At 42.3% G+C, this 23,407-nt stretch overlaps 1 protein-coding gene across 1 annotated transcript in view; it reads right to left on the minus strand.

Annotated features, from left to right (window-relative positions):
• LOC128455798 (ephrin type-A receptor 6-like) overlaps window positions 1-22,716 on the minus strand; it is a 139,297-nt gene extending 116,581 nt beyond the window's left edge. The window contains 1 exon segment of the mRNA XM_053439669.1: window positions 22,657-22,716. The gene's annotated coding sequence lies outside the window, so the exon portion shown is untranslated.
• Between the last annotated feature and the right edge of the window lie 691 nt (window positions 22,717-23,407).

Consider the following 23,407-nt stretch of genomic DNA (forward strand, 5'->3'; position numbering starts at 1 on the left):
GTCAGCTAGCTGATAACGTCAAACAGGTGGCGGCACTGCTGCTTTTCATTCTACAAAAATATGGGAATTCTGTTTTTTTCTCCAAACTGTCTTGCAAGCAATGAAATATGTAACCAATGTATTGTGTGAGCAGCTGATTGGTAATCTACCTCTTTTTTCAAAGTAGAAAACTTAAAGCACAGCCTCACCTGGCCACCGCACTATCTCGCCAGCCAGCCTCAACGCGCATAATTGAGAAAAAGTGGTTGATTGATTGCAGCCGGAGACCAAGTGGGCCCTTAAAGGCCATCTCTCTCTCACAAGAAAGAGAGCCAGTCGTTTTACTGGCCACTTTCCCAGAGGTGAGCTCCCTTTATTAAAACTGTGAAACCTGGAGCCCTATTGAGAAGTGCACTTTTAACTACTGTGTCATAACCTGCTCCTCTTGTCCTCAATCGAAATTAAACATTTAGTGAGCCAAAACCTCCCTGCCACCTGGCTGGGTCTGAGGCTGTAAAGACAAAGAATTAAACACAATTTAAAAGTCAAATATCCCTCTGTGTGAATGAGAGTGTGTTACGACCCGCTATTAAAGAATTACTTAATAATTACATTATAGTCGGAAAATAGTGGGGCAGGTTAAGGAGCGTGCTTTAAGTGGTTTATTATCAGACTGGCAGGAGATGTGTGATCTCTGTGCCTAACACACACACACACACAGACTCTGTCTCTATTATTTGACATGCATTCATTTCCTGAAGACTATTACCTTAACCAAGGCTGTGACGCAATTCAGGCGCTGCATCCTCTGAAGGACTAGTTCTATGCTTTGAGCTGGTCTGAAAAATATAGGATTTGCTCGACGAGTTGGATCCTTCGTGTTTTGGGGAATGAAAGGACCCTTTTGTCGGGTCTCTTTTGAGGGGTCTTTCAAAATGGGATGGCCTTGTCGTGCAGCCGTGATGCAAATGGTCTGAATTGGGACACGGTTCATTGTTACTTCATAGTCTCTCCCATCAAGGTGTTTGCTGTATTTAGAAGAAGTAATGCAAGTATTCCATATCCCACTGCAGGTGCCTACATGACTTCAACCATCATTAAGTGCTTTGAGAGGTTGGTCTTGGCTTATATCAAAACCTTCTTACCACCCACAATTAATCTGGGCAACAATGAGTTCAGCATTCAACAACGCCCCCTACCTAACTTATCACCTAACAGACAACAGTGTCTTAGAAAACCACATCTCCTAAAGCCTAACCCTGAGCCCTGGTATCCCACAAGGCTGTATGCTGAGCCCCCTTCTGTACTCCCTCTTCACCTACAAGTGAACACAAGTACTTAATCACAATACCATTATCAAGGTCGCAGGTGACTCAATGGTGACTGGCTTTATCAATAACTGTTATGACCTTGACAAATACCGATACAATCGTGAATCAATCTGGACTATCTCTTTTTCTAATGATTAAAAGTACATGGCTCAGCCACAACATTAAAACCAGTTACCAGTTTTGTTGTCAGTGTATTCAAAATTATGGAAATTATCAAACATAAGGATTCTGACTTTTCTCGGTCCCCCATTGTGTGTTGAAATAATTAATGCGAGTAAACAAGCACGGTACACAATATGCTGTGAAATATAGTGTCCCACAGCAGTTTTAGGGAGGAATTACAAATGTCTCCTGGGGGTAAAAACAGGACAATGCTCTTGTATAATATTAGTGGCAAAGATGAATACATTGAAAATCACAGGTGCACCTTTCACCACAGGAGACTAGATCTGAATGAATATTTATAATTTTCCCCTTATCCTCACCTGGGATTGCAGGACTGTGCAAAGTGCTCTCTAGCTTCACCTGCTTAACTGAGGGCAAGACATGATTCTGCAGCAAACACACACAAACACACACACACACACTTTGACAGCAAAGTTTGGGATCAGGTGTGTTTTCTCCGTCTCAACTAAAGCTAAAGATTTAAGAAAAGGGAACAACAAAACATGTTTTATGAAATTTATGAGCTCAGCCAGTTGCTTGTCCATTCCAAAAAATACAAGCACAGACATTGACTGATATGCTGCCCACAGTTAGGAGGCCATCTCTCAGTGGAGGGGTAGATACACTCATGTGCAATCATTTATTTTTGCTTAGCAACATCACAGATCACCAAGTGATGATCAGATGACTAAACAAACGTTTAATCACACGAAACTCTCTTGGTAAAGAAAGCTTATTAAAATATGTATTATATAATTTATGGTGTGTTAACACATGTGCTGTGTCTAAGATCTTTTTCGATTGAGTCCTTCCTGCTGTTCCTGCTGATTTAAAGGTTTTGACTCAATTATGTTCAGTTGATTAGAGAAAATGTAATTTGTTCTACTTTCAAAGTGTCAAATTGCCGTGTTTGTATTTTGGAGGCACGTTATTTCTTAGTATCTGTCGGTTTCCATTCTTCAACACTAGAACTTAATTTTGGCCAATTGAGTAATAAGACAAAATGTGCATTTTCCCCCAAAGTTTCCAAACACTATCCTCTCTTTGTCTGATTAACTCTTCTTGTGCTCTCTCTCTCGCTCTCTCTCTTTTTCTCCCTTCTCCTCTCTATTCCCATGTCTGTCCTCTGTTTGTCTCATCTGTCTACCTGATGCACTCTCTATCTCTGTCCTGTCGGTGAGTGTGTGTGTGTGTGTGTGTGTGTGTGTATGTGTGTGTGTGTTTTCCCACTGTCAATGGGATTGAGATATTTTTATTTAATCCAAGAGTCTCTGTCAGTGATGGATGAAAAACAGCCACTGCTACCTCCCAACAACACACACACACACACACACACACACACACACACACACACACACACACACACACACACACACACACACACACACACACACACACACACACACACACACACACACAGTAGTAATAAGTATTAGGGAGACGGATGAAGAGCTCACTGGGGGACTTGATGACAGCTCTTTGACTTTATAAGGAAAGAACAAACACTGAGAAGAAATAAAAACAGCTACAACTTACTGTGAGGATGTAAGAAAAAAACCTGTAATGCTAAATTTCTATATCTTGAATGTTAATGACCAGCATGCAGGTAAGATTATGGTCAACCCCCTGCACCCTGAGCACAAACCAGTAACGCCAGTTACGGACTATAATTCTATATACTCCTAAATTTTCCTGTGGATCAATGAAGTATCTATCTATCTATCTATCTATCTCAATTACAAACATCTTTTCTTATCTCATACATTCATATTTCTACATTCAAAGCACCTCATTAATTCCGAAGTCAATCACCAAATGCTCTTTAAACAAATATGCTGTACTTAAAATTCTCTGTTCTATTTTTATATGAAAAAAACTCAAAAATGATTCCTGATGAGTTTTAAAGTGAATAAACAGGATGTATTGCTCTAGCTCAGATCACAAACTTCGAATTATTCTGAAGTACAATCTCTAATCACATTATATGGTGACTTGCACATACAACTATATTCAAAAAAATGTATTACCTTGTGATTTGTGTTTTGTCACACTAGTGGTGTATGTGTTTGTGTGTGTGTGTCAGATGTTGGTCTATTGAGGGCTCATTAGGGACGAATGGGGCCTAACTCAGGGGATTCCGTCAATATCTGGCAACCTTGGCTGAGTCACTGTGTTTAACAGAGTGTCAAATAGAAAATCAATACTTTGATTGTAGAATTATGGAGATTGGTTTTCACGGTGTACTTTAGGTCTTCCAATTCAATTACTAGCGGTGTGCCAATGTGGAGCGTTGACACAGAACAGAATCCTGCATGATTATACTGAACATGTCAGAAGATCTTTAATAATGACACCAGAGAAAAATGAAAGAAAAGCACTATTTCTTGCAGCCTGGTGGTCGACATATTAATCATGTATAGCCAATAATGTTAATGCATCTGTTTGAATGATGACAACATTAGATTTGTCTCACAAATCACAAATATTTCATTTTCATGTTCAGTGTGGGTTTATATCTTCTCAGGTATGTAGTTGTTTATCACTGTTCTTTTGAGAGCAATTCATCAATTAAAGACACCAACACACACACAGAAACACACACACAGTTTACTGCCACAAAATCAATAGAAGCAAGTGAACAGCAGTGAGCAAATGAAATCCAAAGACCCTGTGCTCCTCTCATTCCTGCATCTATCACAATGGATGGGCAGCCAGCAGGGTGGAGCCGGAGCAGCCATCCGTCATCCCCGTGGCGCTCTCTCACAAAGTGACACACCCTGTTGGTCATGGCCTCAGTCATCCTCCCAATATTATGTTCAAGCTTTATGATGTTTTGAAGCCAGCTGACATTCGACTGATGTTAGCAGCTAATATTCAGCATCTTTGTTTGCTGACCCTTTTTAAAAGTCACCATCATACAGTCAAATGACACAGATTGAGAGTTTCTTCTCAAAATTAAATTCTGGTCAGGGTTTAATAACCCTTTAGAGGCTGTAGAGTGAAATCCAGATATGGCATAATACTATTTCAGCCATTCATAACAACATGTGGTCAGCAAAGGAACTCCTAATACATTGTATACAAAGGCACAAGATTTTGGGGCTGGAAGCCATCTTGTTTCTGTTTAGAGTTTGGAGGAACACATTCACAGAAATGCACAAGCTGTCGCGTTTTAATGTATCTCAATATTTTTTTGTGTGAAGAAAAATATATGACCTGTTTGATTAAAAATAAACTAGTCCAAGTGTAAAGAGTGCAATCCAAACAGAAGACACAGTCTTGGCGCAGATATTTGCTGTCTAATGCAAGAGCCCCAAGAAAGTGGTCACTGTCCCCAGAGGTTTTTTCATCATCAGACAATAGCTGCTCCGAGATTGGGTAAGGCCGGATTTTTCTTAACTCGTGTAGTGCACGATGAGTAAACAGATCCATGATCATCAGATATACAGTAGATGTCACTGGCAAGTCATTTAATTCAAAAGCAACCATGAAAGCACATATTGACTAACCCTTACCTTCTACACTTGACAACATTTTTCATTTCAACTTGCAAAATCTGACACAGCTCCACTTTTACAATCTTTGGACAAGCGACACTTCCTGAAGCAAACACGGAGAGGCTGCAGGACACAGAGCAGACTATTACACTGCTCAGATCTGAGAGGAGACTGACACAGGCAAACAGAGCCACTCACTTCTTATGCAGCTTAAGTTATTTCACTTTTCACCCATTGTGACGTTGGCAGAACTTTGCGGAGTATGCCTGTGTAGCCTCCGTGTTCTTAGAGATAAACAGCCTGTTATGGTAAAACATCGAGTGTACAGAAGGAGGAACAGAAAACCGTTTCTCATTTCTAAAATTTACAGAGCTGCTGCAGACGATAGAGAAAAGAGAAACAGAAAGTGTGGGGGGGGGGGGGGGGGGGGAGAGAACGAGCCATTAATGTCTCCTTTGTGACAACTACTACACCAACCCAGTGCAATGACCGGGGCCATCCATCAAGGGTTTTATTGATTCTCACATAACACAGCTCATCTATGCAAAATGAATTGGCCTTTTAAAGTCACATGTTTTCCTTAAGAAGACAGTGGAGTGGCCGGTGATAAATGCCACCGCGTTAAGGGAAAATAACAGCCTCACCTTATATGGAGATACGGCCAGGATTGGCTCTGTCACCACCACATGTCCAAGTTGTGCATTATATTTAATTTGGCACCAGCTGTTACAACAATGTTTTATTTGTCATTTAGCACAGTATAATGCCCATTATGTTTATGGCTTCTGCGGAGGGTCCCAATCTATCAATCGAGTGCAGCAGCCACAGATCGCTCCCCCTGCTGCTCTGTTCAATCAGTCAAGGCTGGCAGTGATGTATAACACTTTTATTTGGATGAGAAAGAAAATGCAAACTTGTGCTTTGACGAGCCTAAAGGAGCCAAGTCAGAGAATCAAAGAGGCCGCCCTTACAGAAAAGACAGCCCCGGTACCCACAGCGCAGCCCTGCTGAGCAAGACACTGGGTCCCAGCACCTCCGGGGGCTGATGTGCTGAGCCAGACCTCTAACCCCTCAGCGCAGTGTTAATGAAAAAAATCCCATACATGACAGGATCAATTCAGTAGTCAGGGCCTGTACAGAGGAGTTTGACCAGAGAGGCTGATGTTGCATTTCTTTGGAGTCGTACCTCTGAATTCGCTTAATGCTCAAATTCAAACTTATCAATCACTGCAGATATGGGTTCAGATACGTGACTGTTCCATGTTCATTTTTCAACTCTCCGAAAGCCACTGGTTTAGGGAGAGTACTTTGATGTTCCTCTGGCTTTTTAACCAACAGCAGCTTGAAATTTGTATTTCTGAATGAAAGGTCTTGATGATTACTGGGTGTATTGTAATGGTACTTAGGAGCTTTAGTAACTTAGCGTAGGGCCCTAACTTTACCACGTGCCACAGTTGCAGGTTGATTTGTTTTTTGTTACTATTTTTACACATTGAAGCAGCTCATTGGGAGTGTCATCTGTTCGATGCAAGATAACATATATTTTTTTTAAAGTTTGTGTAATAATTTCTATTTCACTTCAGTTCACTGTAACTTTGAAGCAAATACATCACTTTGATATCTGGCTCAATGACAGGGCGACTGGGAGAGCTATAGAGACATATATCAGTATAAAACAATGAAAAAAGTAAACTGAATCGATTGTGGGGAATGATAATGTGTTTTGAAAGGTAATAATTTGGTTTATCCAGTGTTTAGACCAGAATTATAATATTCAAATACTTAAAAATGCGATACTGCTCCTATGATGTTGCTTTTCCAATTATACTCCCTCCCTGGAACTAGTGATTGCCTTACAGCGAATTACGACTAAAACGTTTGCACGTGCAGACTGTGCCATCTCGAGCTAAAGTGAAAACCCAGTGTCTTCAGTATGTTGCCAGCAAAAAACTGATTTATCAGCAGTTTTGAAAATCAACACACACACACAAATAAAACCCCTCTACCTGCAGAAATAAAAACTGGTCTAAAGCATGAACCTTGTCTCCTTTCACCTTGTTCTCCTCCATCTCATTTGCCTAAGCGCTGAAATGTCACTCCCCTACACACATGCTGACTCCTTCTCATACGAGCTGACACAGACCAGAGACCTTTCTTTTTTTTCCACCCAGCAGCTCAGACAAACTATGCGTGGGAAAACGCAGGAAAAAAAGGGGGCTTGTCGTTTTACATATCTATTTTTTGCCACAGAGGCAGGCAGTCTGGAATGTCAATGCATGGCTCAGCAGCCTCTGAGTGATGTGAGATCACAGTGACGGCTGCACACAGTGTTACGGCGAACGCACACACGCACAGACTTTGCCAGTGGGCGAAGGCAGCAGGGTGCAGCAGCAGTTTAGATAAGAGCAGATCGCCTAGGTAGAAGAAAGCATCCTCTACACACACACACACACACAAACACACAAATTCAGTCTACCTAGAGCAGAACGACAATGTCAGGTTATACTTGTGGTATAGACAAATAGGTAGTGGTCATAACAGACCTTTTCAAAAATTGTTGCAGGGGTATATCTCTAGATGAGCTCTCCAAAAGCTGGAGCCTAACTGCCATCAAATTTAGCCAGACACTGGAGTCAACGACAAAGACAACTGTGGCATTTTAAACTCCAGGAAAGGTCACCACTATCTCATTCCCTCTTATCTCTTTCTCTCACTCCCTTTTCAATTAAAAGCCGAGTCCACGTTATTGGTCTGGCACTCAAGGAAACCTGCCCTGAAAAACAATATTGCATTGATTGAAGTACAGTAAAGCCGTGTTTCCATCGAGCATTGTTGAGGGCACAGAAAGGGAACCTACAAAGTCAATTAAATCCTCGAAGCAAAGAGGATGGAAACCAAAACAACAATTTAAAGTAAAGGTCACGTTGCATCTTCAATGTCTGTCATTCTATTTTTTTCCTGATCTGTTCGAAATCCTTTTACATTTTGCAATAAACTCATTAAATCGGCCAATGGACAAGTGTTGTAGAAAATTGATGGGCGGAATAAAATGAATTAATCTAATATTTGTGTTTCCCTGTTAGATGTAATTGCAGCACCTCTACACACTGGTTTCATTGAATAAAACAATTATGAGGCAAAACTAAGCCACGTTAAAAGCTCATTTGGTTTCCATTTCCCACTAAAAGCTCCTGAACGAGTGCACCTGAAGGCAGCTGCATTATGGGAACACTAGATTGATGAATTGATAAATGATAAAACACAAGTACTAGCTGTGTTATCTCGACTAACGAAATTAATATCATTTCCATTCTGATGTTTCACTGAGTTAATTATTCTGTCCTCCCTCTGCAGACGTACAGGATGAGACGACGCAAACACAAGCCCCCCCGACACGTTGCCTCTCGCCTGTTTTCACAGTCTGCTGCTCTCTGTTAAGAAGAGGTTGTCAGTGAGACAGAAGGGGGGGGGGGGTTAGAAGAGAGGGAGGAAACAGAAAGATATCAAGAGGATGGCGGAGGATGGACAGCAAAGGAGGCCAGAGACAGTGTAAGACAGAGCGGACAAGAGTTAAAAGGGAGGGAGGTGATTGTTGTTGAGCTCAATGTATCAGTGTGTTTGTGAGTGTGTGTGTATGTGTGTGTCTGTGTGAGTTGTAGTACTTCATTACACTTGAGGGCAAACTCTTCTCTCACGAGTGGAAAGATTAAGACGTTACTCAGTGGAGGAAGACTTTTAGTTTGACGTTCTCTTTTTATCCTCAATCAAGAATAACTTTATGCTGCAGTGGAATTTATCTTAACTATAAGCCCTGAAAAACAGGCCAGGAAACCTGACACTGATTTTAATGCAAGATCACAACTTTAAACAGGCTAACCCCAAGCAGACTCAAACAAGAACCCTGCACCAGTTATTGAATTAAACAGTTAAACCAAAACTGGAATGAATCTGAGGGAAACATGGTGCTGTTTATTCTATGCCCACCCCCTAATAATAAGGGACATAGCATCAGTGATGTGATGGAAGTTGCATGAAGAAACAGCCAACCAGGAATGGGTCACTGAATGCGTTCAATGAAATAAACAGCTTTTTAAATGCATCACAGGATTGATCCTCCAATTACTGCAGATGACCTGGTCGTTACCGGCTCCCCGTCACTAGCTGTAGGCTTTCTGCTGGATAGTTGGATTGGTGGGTCATGCATAAAATTACCTGTATTGATAAATAGAAATCTATAGCACTGGTAGAGTTAAGTAGAAAGAGGGTGTGACATGTATGCGATTCCTGTGGAGTTGTTCAAGCACTGCTTTTATCTTACAACTGGGGGTCAGGGAAAACATTTATTCAGAATATGTATAAAGCCTTGCAAATGCACACAATGCATCTCGGTAGAAGAAATACAAAAACAGCAGTTCTTTGACTTCTTAATGAAGGCTCACATTACAGCATACCCGAAATGCAGCATTGGCAAAAACATTGTGGAGCTGCTTCTAGGGTTTGTCGACTGGGTTTTCAGACCCGCGTGTGGCTGTCTCTCACCCATGTCTTCCTGTCTGCCCGCCTGTCTCCCCGGTAACACTAGGAGACATCTTCCCCTTTAGCAAAGCCATATGACTCCAATCTGTAATGCTTAAACAAGCCTGACTGGAAATGAGTGCAGACAGTACGGGATGGCCCGGCCGGCTCGATCAATTAGGACGGGGGAAAGCAGCAAAGAGGCAGGGAAATCGTGCGGTGGGGCCCGGCTTTCAGCACGGCCCAGAATTTGTATAAAATGTTAAGTGCATTTTAGAGCGCTTGCCAGACGCAACATTCATCTCCGGCGAAACCGTATCCCTCTCCGGGGCACCATCTCCTGACCTCAGACGGCCCCATCCACCTTCTCTACCAGGATCCGAGATTTAGATTGAAGCTATACCCGCGAGGTGAGAAGAAAACAAGATGTTTGTCTCTCCCATCCCTCTGTCTCCGCTGGTAAAAGAGACAGGGAGGATAAACGGTGGAGCTTCAGGGGATGAATCTCAGCCAAGTGACCCTGTTCTCTCTTCTATCACGGCTCTAACTCCATTGTGTTGAGGAGGAGGGGGAAATTGAAAAAACCCAAACACAGGGAATGCTAACTTTTGAATGATTTCTACCTAAATGCTGGTTTACCAAATGAGAAATATTCTACGGATTATGAAACAAAATTTGAACACACGATACAGTCTGACATGGCGGTTTTTACCAGAAATGGTCACAATAATAGGGCTGAACATTTACATAACTATGACCAGGATCATCCCACCTTCCCTGAGCTTTAATTCATCCCAAAACTATTAGAGCATCATTCAGTAAAAGCTTGTCCCACATGTGACTCTCATTCTATAATTTATCTAAAGGTTATGAGTGGGTTTTGAAACTGATATTAGACGTGGGACACTGCCATCAGTGGGGATTTGGTAAAGTGATACCAAGGGGTGAATTGGGGGGGGGGGGGGGGGCAGGAGGAGGTTTTTCACTGCAGTGCTGTGATTCATCTTTTAGCCGAGCATTGTGCTGTTTCAGGAGCAGAACTGTAATCCATTCACACCCTTCAGTTCGAATTGGGACGGAGAGGATGTGGGAAGCGACCTGTATTCAGATTGAATGAGCTGGAATTGATGGTTTTCTGCCTGCGCCACCAGCAGTCTCCCATAGAAACAAGGAAACTCAATCCCAGCAGCAAACAGAAACAGGCTCCAACAACAACAGTCCACCCTGCAAAGCGGCACATCCCTCTCTGTCCCCCTCCTATCACACTAGGAATACGGATGCAAATCACTTGAACCCATTGAAACCATTTGACTTTTTGAATATGCATGGGATCCGTTTCAATTTTCAACATGACAGGATGCATGACCTTCTCCATCTGCAGCCGTGCGCTGATGTGGCAGCGGCAGCGGATGTAAAGCGGTGTAATCGAAGTGTAACAGAGATGGATCGTGGTCATCTTTATCGTGTGAACTCCTGCTGAGATGCAACGATGTGTCATGAAGGAGGAGACTGAGCGGCGAGGAGGAGATGGTGACTGATGGAGAAGTGCGGGAGGAGGGAGGTGTAACACGCTCGGCATATTATGAGGCTATTATGTCTCAGAGAGGAAAGTGATACTTTGGACCTCATCTGAGACCCAGCGCGGCGCGGCGCCGGGCGGGAGGGAAGTGTCTTTGCAAGTTTCAGACCGACAGCGGTCTCATTTTCCTGTTCCACCTGCGTTTCTTAAATAGGAAAAGCACTTCATCTGATCGTCTGATCTCAGCCACCATGGTCACGTTGGGCTCAAAATAAGCACATTGCTATCTTGAGCTCGGAGGATAGAGGGCTGTCACTTTCTCTTATTATCGAGTTCAAACGAGTTTAACCTAACACGCATGAACACAAAATACCTCTACAGGCCACTTGTCCCCCCTAACCCTAACCCTAACGTAACCCTAACCCTAAACCTAACCCTAACCCTAACCCTAACCCTAAACCTAACCCTAACCCTAACGTAACCCTAACCCTAACCCTAACCCTAACGTAACCCTAACCCTAAATATTGAACAAAAAGTCACCGCACTTTTGGAGGAAGTGAAGAGAACCTAACTATTGTTTGTGGATCCAGACACAGGCGGGTTTTTGCACATTGTTTCACGTTGCCAGTTGCAGAGATTGTTTAATACATGTATATAAACAATATGCTGATTAAAGTGTCCAATAAGACTTTGGGGAGATAAGGCCCTTCTAGTTTTAAATGACAAAACAAGTGAATAAAAAAAAACATCTTTAGGCTACCGTGCATTTAAATACTAATAAAGGACATTCCCAGGTGAGAACTGCATCGAGTGCCACTAATAAATTCCAGTCAGACACTTTGCAGCATTCAACTTTTTATTGCTACATGAAGTCCATGGGCACCTCACAGTGTCCATAGACTTAATGTTGCACTATTAAGCTGCATAAATCAAATGGCTGCCACTTCTTAAAGAGTTAACAGAAAAGCAGCAGAGGCAGAAACGTGTAAACACAATAAACTCCACAACGTCTGCAGCCGGCAAACACAGAGAGGTTGAATTTTTTTAAACAGCCCCAACAGCTCAGGTTACAGTAATGATGTTTTGTGTTGAACTTCTGTTTCTTGCTGCCTTTCACATACCATAATACAGTATGCATGTAAATTCACCTTTACTGGCCACAGAAATGTGATTTCACACAGTGCTGCCCCACTGCTCTGCACTCACTGGCCACACAGGTGACATCAGCAGGAGTCTGTGAGGGTTCAGTGCGTAGGACTGGATGTTAGAACTGGGCAAAAATAAACTCATTTTCCAGCCCCTGCTTTTTGCATTTATGGAAGTCCTTCTGGAAATTAGGCAAGGCAGTCCTATGCAGATCTGAAATATAAATCATGCTACACTCACTGTCTTGTTTTTTCCTCTTTATTATATTAAATAAAATGCAATAATGTAATTTGTATTCTATATATTCTTATTTAATGTCATTTGGCTATGGTTTTCTCTCTTATGTGACCAAATGTTCACAAAAACACAAATACAAAAAGCACCATTTTCAGTCCCATGTGCCAAACATTTACAAAGCACCTGATCAACATTACCCTCCTGTGGCTCCACTGCTGATAATGCATTTTCCATTTTAGCTTGTTACTTCACTCTACTTCACTGAGTCCATCGATCAGACGCAGCAAGAAATGTCAACTTCGCGTTGATCAGTCTGCGTTTGGAAACGTGTTCTTTTCCATTTTCAAGTGTCGGATTGGATTCTCGTCAGTGGCTGTTTCAACAGATCACCGACACGTCCATATTCAAACAATAAAACAGGTGAAGACATACTTTGTTCTGTTTTGACATCAAAATATGTTAACACCATGCACTGGGACACATTTCCTGGAGTTACGTGTGTGTGCGTGTATGTGTGTGAGTGTGTGTAAGTGTGTATGAGTGTGTGTCTGTGCGTGTGCATCTTCCCCTGATTTTCTATCTGACCACAGAGAGTGTGACAAATGGATGTGTCAGAGCTTGATGGAGCGCTGCGATTGCTCGGCTAGGCACAAAGCTATTACAAAACAATATAGACAGCTCCAAAGAAAAATCCTGTTTCAATCAACCACACATAATCTGGGAGACAAAGAAAGATGTTCTGCTGTTGATAGAAAGAGCCGGGGCACCTTCCTGCCGGATGATCATTTTCTTATACAGAATTTAAATATATCAGTATCTGGGGAAGTTGAAATCCGATTTGTGTACGTAAAAAAGGAACTGGAAATGTTATCTGGGGCACGGCTCAACTGACTATGAATAGGATTCTGATTTCTTAGACCAATCTGGGGGTCGTAACTCACCAAAATAAAAGCCCCTTGGATTTAAGTACATCTTAATGTAGCAACAAGACTTTAAAGAATATAAAATAAAGAGTCTTGCTGTATACAGGGTTTATATGTTTGCAATAAATGAGGACTTTTAAAGATAAAAAATTAATTTGGCTTTCCCCAGAATTGTACTGCCAACGTCTTACATTTAAACGAGTACATAAAATCACACAAGCTTAAAACTTAAACAAGGCAACGTCTGAAGATACATGGGGCAAGTTTTAGTACGTATTTCTGGCACTGCTAATATTCCTGATTACTGAGTCTGTTATCGTCACCTTGAAACGGTTCCTCCACTCAGACGTCTGACATGCCAGCAGTATAATAAAGGTAGCATGGCATACAGCCGGATTATGTACTTAGAGCCTGTCTGGGCTTAAAGGCATTCAAACATTTTGATACAAATGACAGATTTTAGATTGGTTTTATGCAATGTAAATGGGACAAAAAGGAGAAAAGAAAGATTGCTTCTGCAAATATACATCGTCGACTGCTTTATAATCTAGCATCAAAATATGAAGAAAAAGTCTCAGAAGCAAATCAAACCAAGGCTATAAACACATCCACGACAACCTCTGCCATGTTTCTACCTTGATTCTGGCAAAGTCTTCTGTCTGCATGATGTGAACTTGGGTTCATGATCACTCTGCTGGCACTGCAATAAATCCGTTGCTGGAAAAGTGCAGAGTTGGGGCTCAGGTTGGGATTCAAACTACATGCATCAGTGTCACCCTAATATATTTTTCTGATGCAAGTCAAGTGAAACAGACAGCAGTAAACATCCTACTAGAGATAAAGCACAGTGACCTTGGGCAAGTTTTCTCTAACTGGGTCGGCGCACTGTTCTGGTGTGCACATGAAGGGCATGTGCAATATGCATGCATCTCTGTGTGTGTGTGTGTGTGTGTGTCTGTGTGTGTGTTTGCACTCTTACATGATCACTGTCTGTCTCTCTGCCTTTCTTTCTTTCTCTCTGTCTGTCACCTTTTGGCTATGCATTTAGACTTTTTTACCCACACACAGATTTTTCCTTTCCAGTGCATTGACGTCAATATGCAGGGAAGGTAAGAGAGTGAGGGGGAGGAAATGGGTGGGCAAAGAAGGGCAGGGTGAGGACAGATTTGGAGACGGAGAGAAAAGAAGAGGAGGAGAGACACGAGGAGGAACAGACCGAAAAAAGAGGAGAGAGAGAGAGAGAGAGAGAGAGAGAGAGAGAGAGAGAGAGAGAGAGAGAGAGAGAGAGACAGTGTGAGAGAGATGGAGACAGATATGTTTTCCATTTTTACTTCTTGGTCAATAAAATAACAGACACTTGAGATGTGCTATATTTATCTTACCAGTATGAAAAACAATAAGTCTTCTGATTGTCCACCAGTGAATCTAGTGCTGTTACACTCATAATGAAGCAATGTGACCAAATTACCAACAATAACAATTTCAAAACCAAAACTTGATTATAAATTATAATGATTTAGCAACATATAAAAATGCAAATTTAGTTAATTTTAATGATCTCATTTGCAAAAAAAATAAAAAGTATAAATTACAAATAAGGTGGAAGTTTGATATTTGAATTCTAAATGATGTCACATATGAGATAAGCAGCATTAGATATAAAGTGTCCTGCTCCAAACACTGTAGATCCTGAGTTAGATCTACGAGCAAAAAGCTTAATAATATGAATACAATGTAATATACAAGAGAGAGTTTCCCACAAGTCGGTGTTGATGAAATGCTCGAGCACAATAAAAGAGTGGAGCTGCAGACCAGCGCTTCTCTTTCTGACAAACTTCTGGCTCACACTGATTTAAAGAGATCACAGTCACTAACTGAGCCACATGTTACATCTGCCTTTGTTTTATTCTAGTAACACCTGCTATAATCGGCTTTATATCATTTCAGTTGGCAGAGGTGACGTTCAGTGACGAGCGAATACAATTCAGAGCAAAAAAAAAATGAGACACCTGCTACTTGTTTGGTGAAATGTTTGTTCATTGCATGATTAGGAGGTTTTATCAGTCGTAAACTGAATCCCGCTGTGGGACCATCCGTCAGAAACACAACCGCCAGAACACAGCTTGAACAATAAAGCCACACATGACGCTGGGATGAACATGCCCACTTGATTTGGCAAATTTTCTGCGTCAGTAATTTTAATTGTATTTTTTGCCTTCCATTCCTTTAGTGTATAGCACAATAAGACACATAATGAAACAAATATCTATCCATTTTATTGAATTAAGGCACTTAGAAATATCCACACCCAGCTTTTAATTCATAAAAAACGAGGTATTAAAATGCAATAACAGATTGGATGATGTATGGCGCCAGAGTTGTGTTCTTTCATCAATATATTCTTTGTCTGCAAACTTTACTTCCTGCCATTCTTTATTTAGACTGAACTATTGACCTGTTTGGATTTGGCACATCATGTTCTACAAAGATTTCCTTTCACTCATGAAACAGAACTCATGTGTCTCCGTCTAAACTATTACCTCAACCACAGATTCTGTTTCCCCCTCCTTGGCTGCCAATAGTTCCCATATTCATGTATTCAGCCCCTGTGTTCAGCTTTAGCCGCTAATAACCTCCTCTTCCCTCCCCTGCCTCCATTCCATTCTCTCTTGCATCCATCCGATCGGCTTCTCCCCCCCCCCTGCTCCGTCTCTCTCCTCCTCTCTCGTCTTTCCTGCATTCCTCACACGGCGAGGGGTTAGCCCAAAAAGCTGTCAGGATGTGCGCGGCTGTCAGCGAGATGCCGAGTGGGAGCGCATTAGATATCAGCCTCGGTGTGTCCCTGACAAGAAACAAGCCAATTAAGGAATCCCCCGGCACTGCTTAAGCCCGGTTATGGCAGAGGTCCCTGAGATGAACACTGGTGCGCTAAATCATCATACCTTTTTTTTTATATTAGAGCCTCCGCGGGAGAAGTTGAGTGATTCTGGATTATTCCCCTCTCCGTTTTTTTTTTTCTTTTTGTTCTCTCGGAGCTGCCGGCCATCACTCAGCAGCGAGCGCCTTAGAGGAGTTTATCTGGACTATGAAGGACACTTGACATGCAGATTTCCCTCTCTCGTCTCCTCTCTGTTGCTCAGTCTCCCCTGTCAGGGCTAATAGTATTGGGGCCGGAGGAAGTGCTGCGAGATAAGCCTCGGGTCATGTTGCAATCAATTACTGCGGTTAAATATTGCAATAAAAAGATTACGGATTGGTATCGGCGGTAGAAGGGAGGCTTGAGAGGGTGTGTTGTAATGTTGTATTTATGTGTGTTCATCTTTTTATCCATTTCACATTCACAAGTTATATCCAATCAATCCCAGACGCTGCCTCTTATTTACATCTGATTTCTTGTTTTTCTCTCTCATTTCAGCTCCGTCTCTTCCTGCCCCCCGTCTCTCTCCCCCCCCGACCATTCTCCAACCTCAAAGACTTAATCTCACAGCAATCCTCTGAAAACTTTTTTCCCCAAAAACCGACAGACCAATTTGTTCTGGGGACTTAATGTCGATTAGCAGCTGTCAGAGCTTACACTGGTTTCTTTTTACTTTCGGCTGGAATGCTGCATGGGTATTACTGTTGTGCATCATCTCATCATTCAATAAAAGAGGCTGCCTGGCTCACAACATGGTCTTTAAAGGATGACACTTTTAGCATTGAAGCTAATAAAAGGATCTTCACCTCTGAGCCCTAATAGATAAATCATGAGCATCCATCCATTATCTGTACAGCTTATTTTATAATGGCAGCGGGGGGGGACTGGAGCGAATCCCAGCTGGCTTTGGGGGGAGTGGCAGGGTACGTACTTGACAGGTCAGTTTAAAGTCTCCAATGGATCTAGCTCCAGTCTGCGTGTCTCTGGACTGTGGAGGGAGCCAGGCTACCCGAACATCCAAACTCCACAGAGGGAGGCCCCCGACCCAACTGGGATTCAAACCATGACCCCTCTTGTTGTGAGGCGACAGTGCTATCAAACTTTTTGATTCATTTTTTACAATTTCTTTATTTGCTGCTTTGTTCGTCTGCATTTGAAGATAGAAGACAGTGGGACACTAGAGGAAGAACAGATAATAGTTAATCTGCTGGGATTATTTGCAGATTCTACACATTTGGATTTCAGACTCCCACACACACACACCTCATCCCAAACTCACCTGCAAACACACATATTGAGAGAAACACCTCACTCTGAGCTGAACACTCTTGAGGTTTGGAGGTTGAACAGCGTCATGTTTAACTGAGCAGTTAAATAAGTAAACCAATGTGCTGGCGCTACGTTTGTTTGCCCCCCGGCTCATGTAACTCATCTGTCGCCTGGGATCTCTGACAACAGATCAAAACAGGATTATTCGCTGCCTCTGTGATGGACAACTTTCATTCTTTGTCGTCAGACCTGCCTTTACGCTCGGCTGCCGTTATAACTTCAATGAGTGAACCCGAAAGGCAACGCTAGGCCTTCTTAATCCCTTAAATCTGTTTAACGTAATTCAATAAATACCAGCACCCCCCCCCCCACACACACACACACACCCACCCTCCCAAGTGCACCAACACCACCCACCCACTACTGGGGAAATGACTCATGCATATTTCAGCAGTGTGCCTGCCCATTCTGAGTGGAGCTGCATGCAGACGCCAAATCAACCCTCTTTTCCCTCTCTCTCTCTCTCTCTCTCTCTCTCTCTCTCTCTCTCTCTCTCTCTCTCTCTAGCTTATTCACCCCTCTAACGCTCTGCTCTTCATCGCTATTCTGAATTTCAGAACAGGGGGAAGACAGAGAATTGAGACATACATGCCCCCCCCCTTATGAAAACCCAGGTGTCTACACCTCTTTCTTCAAAGTATCTGCTTGCCTTTGGCATTCACACACACACACACACACACACACACACACACAAACGATGATAAACTAGAGGAGAGATCAATTGCTGTTCAATATGCATAAGTCTAATGATTAAAACCTCTGGGGGTGAGTCTGTTTTCTGACTGCGAGGATATTCCCACATTCAGGAAAGTCATTAAGAAACATAGCAACAGTCCTTCTTGAATTGTTTCCCCGTCCGTCTGGGCCCAATGAAACAGCTCAATTTAATTTCCAATCAGAGCAGGTAGAATATAATCAGAGGGCACCTTGCAGCGAGAACTGAGCGTGACCAAGACACATGATCGTGTTCACAGTGTGTAAACATCTGTTTACAGCTTTCCACGGTGCCGGAGAAGCCATAGACGTGGACCTACAGGGAAATACGTTCGACGGATGGAGGAGACCCGGCACAATTAATTAATTGATTAAAGTGTCTCCGGCTTTCCCGGTAATTTTCACTGTAATTAAAAGTATTCCCAGCCAAGGCAACTGTGATAATCACTCGTAAGTGTGTGCCCATTGAGGGGAATTTACAATTCAGCATTGCTAAATAAACTATTATACTATCATGCCTGACAACTAAATCTGAACTGTAACTTTGACCATAACAAGAAGGCAAAGAGAAGCTGTCCACACACATCTGGATATTTTTGAGCCTCTCGTCCACAACAACAACATTTTAAGTCGTAAAAAAAAAAATGCAAAATACAAATGCAAGTGCAGTAACAAGTTTCTGTTGTGTACATGTGAAACTGAGCATTTGGAAAACAATGATGTTGCAGCTTTATTACTGTTGCTTTTTCTAATGAGCATGTACTGTACACACAACAACAGAGGTGGACCATACCAACATCTCTGGGTTTGACACTGCTAGGTCTAATTACAAGTTTGTGGCATGATTTAAGATCACTAAAACCAAAATTCCCAGGCATCAGCTCTGCCCAACATTATGTGTTGTTCTCTGGTATTTGATGGTTGGCTGATGTAGACTTTATCACCAGCTTCCTGGCCAGGCATTCCTTTTGAAAGCATCCCCCCCCCCCCCCAAAAAAAAAAAAGCTCAGCAAAGGCCTGTAAACTTTTATGTTTTTACTTGCTTTCAAGAGATTTTATATTGTGCTTAAAAATTTGGATACTGTAGGAAAAACAACTATATCTCACAAGTGTGGGTTACTGCAGCAGAATGTAAGCCAGGTTGTGTGTGTATGTGTGTGGGTGTGTTGTGTGTGTGTGCAGAACAAAAGAGCCTCAGGAGAGCTGTATGGGCGTGACGGGTACATGCCGGTGTTCTAAATTAAAGGTACATATTGTAATCTTACTTCTTATGCAATGTTTACAATTCTATACACACACACACATGCGATGTAGACATTTCAAAATCCAGTGCGGCTTCCCATGGATGTGTAGCGTCCTGCCACAGTGTTGTCACGCTGGCATCACACAAGCATGTCGGGTTCCTTGTGGTTAACCTTCCTCTTCTACACAACCACTCATCTTCCTCTTGTTGCAAGCAATGTTTACCGGCTATATAAACCTCCGTTTTCCAATGTTACTTCAATTTTATATCATATAAACAGCTAAACTGCTTCCAGCCTCTTCATCAGGTCGTCGTATTGGAGAAGTTATAGAGTTGGAGCATATAAAATTATTTGGAGGTGCACATTGGGAAGCAGTGACGTACAGTGTGTCCAGAGCCGGACGCTGCAGCAGGTAACTCTGACAGGCAGCTACACGGTGCACTGCTGTATCGGCCTGATACCAGGCTGTGTCTAATATGGTGCGGATTGACTTCCTCTGGCTGGCTCCCAGGTAGCGAGGGGGATTTAAACTATTTTACCTCCCCAGATCTTCACACCTTCCCTCCGGCTCTCTCACCCCGATGCCTTAAATATTAATGGTAAATCGGAGGATAGTGGATGAGTGAGGAGGGGTGAGGGATGACAGCTTCATCATGGGGGCAGCAGCAGCACCTCTCTCTCTCTCTCTCTCCTCTTCCTCAACGCTGTGGGCGGCTGTCACCACGACCTACATGATGTAATCACCTCCATAACCCCGATATGGGCCACTAAGGGCCTTGCAGAGAGAGATAGAGACAGAGTAGGAGGTGGACCTCAGGGACCCTGCTGCTAGGATCATTTAAAGTCAAAACCTACGTCAGGGATGGACATCGGAGAAGAGCTGAAAAAAAAGTTTACTGCCAGGGCTCAATTAAACACAGCCTCCATCAAAGTGCAGCCACTTTCAGACAGACATCACAGGTTGCTCTGCTTTATCCTGGTTCTTATCTCTCCATTTCGTCAATCCACACATTTTACTTTCACATAAGAACTGTTTAATTATATCATGATATCATACTTCAGGATAAATCCTTAATTGGAAGCTTGTTAAAATCCACTTCACGTCCTGATAGCCATTAATGGGGTATTTTAAATACATTGAGCGCATTTTGCCTGTTTACCCAAAGGTTCATAGCACAAGTTAGATTCATATTAGATTAATATATTATATATTTTCAGGTATAGTCGATGTAGCTATTTCCCAACCCTGATTTATTAATCTGACATTGACATTACATTAAACATATGGGAGAATCTTCAGCATTGAATGTCATGTCGCATTAGTTTCTAGAAATCCCTCGCTGTAACTACGGAGATGCTCATGACAAGCGTCTACATCACTTTTAATTGAATCTTGAAATATTTATAATCATATTCTAAATGGATATTTTTCTCCTCCTCATCAGACATCTGGCACCACTGACACAAAATAAACGAATTGTGTCATGAGAGCTCACAACTGATGAGCGATGGGACGGATCACACTTGCAAAAACCAAGCTTTTGCCTCATTAAATAAAGTGTTTAAGAGTTGACATTTTGAAAGGTGCTGCATAAGAGAAGGTTAAACACCACTGGCATTTTCCTGACAGGAACCCACTGTTGTTTAACCTCGTTCTTTATGAACAAACAAGGAGCAAACACAGTCAGCAGAGTGAAGTAGCCTCTCTGCCTCTTCCCTATTCGGAGTCTCCATCTTGAACCGGGCTGTGCTGTACTTAACGTGCATGGAAACAGTGCATGTGAACAAAGAAGCACGAGTCAGCCAACTCAGCTTTTTGTGGCTCACCGCATACAACAAGAGGACATTTTCAATCAGTCCTGAAGGGATTCTGACAGGACAGAGATCAAAACATGAAGGTTTTTTCGATCCCAGGATGTTACGGCTCCTTGTCAGCACATCTATATTTTATGACGCCAATATACATTCGACTTTGGCACCCGCTGCTGTTTCACGGATTTCCAGGCAGACAGAAAAACTGGAGCTGGAGGCACTTACCGCCACAACAAAATGAAAATACCCCCTTTTGGGTCGCTGACTGACAAAAATGCAACATAAGGTACAGCCCGTGCAGCCTCTCTAGTAACTGGAACATTGGGTTTTTTGCAACCTGTAAGTTTTTTAACTCTTTCCCTCCCAAGGATAAAAATAAAAAGGAGGGGTTGCATATGATTGACAGGGATTGCAATTGACTTTCATCATGACTTATTAAGATGGTGATCTTGCCACTTGAACAATGTGTCTTACTCATTATTGTTCTATCAGTCGGTTGCATGGACATCTTCCAAGTCAAAGAGAAACAGTCATTTGATTATTTGTTTATAAAGCCACGCTAAAGCTAAATTACCATCTTTAAATGTAGAAATAAACTTGTTTGTCTCAGTTTGTAGCTGTGATGAGCTGCTCTTTTCGTATTTACATTTTATACGACAGATCGGGCTGTTCCTGCCAGCAGCCCTCCCTGCTCTATTCTCTCTGCGGCTATGATGATAATCAGGATGGTAGGTATTGCTCGCTTGGGTTGTACACTATTTTCCTTGATGTATGTTTACAACATAGATGGTGATACTCCTTTGTATGTTTGAAGGTCTTCTACACTAGCTTGATGTTAATTTGCCAACCCGCAGTGGAAGTTAGAGATGCATCATCCATTATGTTCCTTACTGGTATCAGGTGTTTCAGCACCACATGACACCCTCAGCTCAGGCAGGCCCACCACTGGCTGATCTGACCTGGAGCCCAGTTGGGGTCTAACCTCTAACCTAAAGCCAACCTCCTATGGGTGTCATAATAAATAAAAGGAAAAATATGTGCCGGACACTTGATCAAAATATTGACATGCAACGTTGTGTTTGGTTTTCTAAGTTTGGCCTGAACTCTGGCTAACATTAAAAGAGTGAGTGATCGACTGGGAGCTTCCTTAGAGACCGAGGCTCATTATCTGTCTCTGACTCACAGTATTTCCCAGGAGAGTTTCGATCACTACCCACTCTGACCTGTTCTCATCGATATAATTGATCTCATTGATGCCGTGTGATGCCATTCATTCTGAATAGTGCGACAAAAGAAATGCAATCAGGTGAAGAATGGTCCTTCTTACCCCGTTTATAGGATAGGTCTTCCATCCCAGCTCTCCTAGCACAGACGTTGTATCCAGCAGCACAACTGAAGTGGGAAAAGGAAGAGAAGGGAGAATGGAGCATTAGCAAACTGTCAACACACTCAAAATCTTCTATTTTCACATCGGAAATTGAAACATCAGACATAAACATGTTCATTTGGGCAATTTTATTATTAACTATGAAAAAATTGGTTTGTGGGATGATTATGTATGAGTGTGTTGGGGTTTACACAGAGAGCAACATTTTTTCTTTGCTGCGAGCGGAGGAATTCGGAGGCTGACGGATTGCAGTCAGATTGCTGTCAACAGTCCATTCCCCCCCTGACATCCTGTGCTCCCACCCACAGCTTCACTGGAGTCTCCCTCACAGCAATGTGCTGCTGTGCTGCCTCTGAATGAGGCTGCTCATAACATAAAATCAGGGATGATTAACCCTTTTTTTATAAATGTTTCATTATGCCAAGTATTAATTCATGTAAATTAGAGCTTTTTACAATCTTTAGAGTTTAATGTGCATATATCTTGGTATATCCTGATAGTTTTGTCAGACCTCTCTAACCTTGCAGGTGGTGTTAGGAAGAAAAAAAATACCCAATGTAATTTCACCCTGGGAGATTCTGCCATCCTTGACATTATTTTGTCTTGCTCTCAAGGACAGCAGATTTAATAATTCAGGAGGAGAGAGTCTCTCCCGGCGTCGGGCCATTTACAGTGAAAAGAACCAGAAATG

This window comes from Pleuronectes platessa, chromosome 14 (assembly GCF_947347685.1).
Source record: "Pleuronectes platessa chromosome 14, fPlePla1.1, whole genome shotgun sequence".
Taxonomy (NCBI): domain Eukaryota; kingdom Metazoa; phylum Chordata; class Actinopteri; order Pleuronectiformes; family Pleuronectidae; genus Pleuronectes; species Pleuronectes platessa.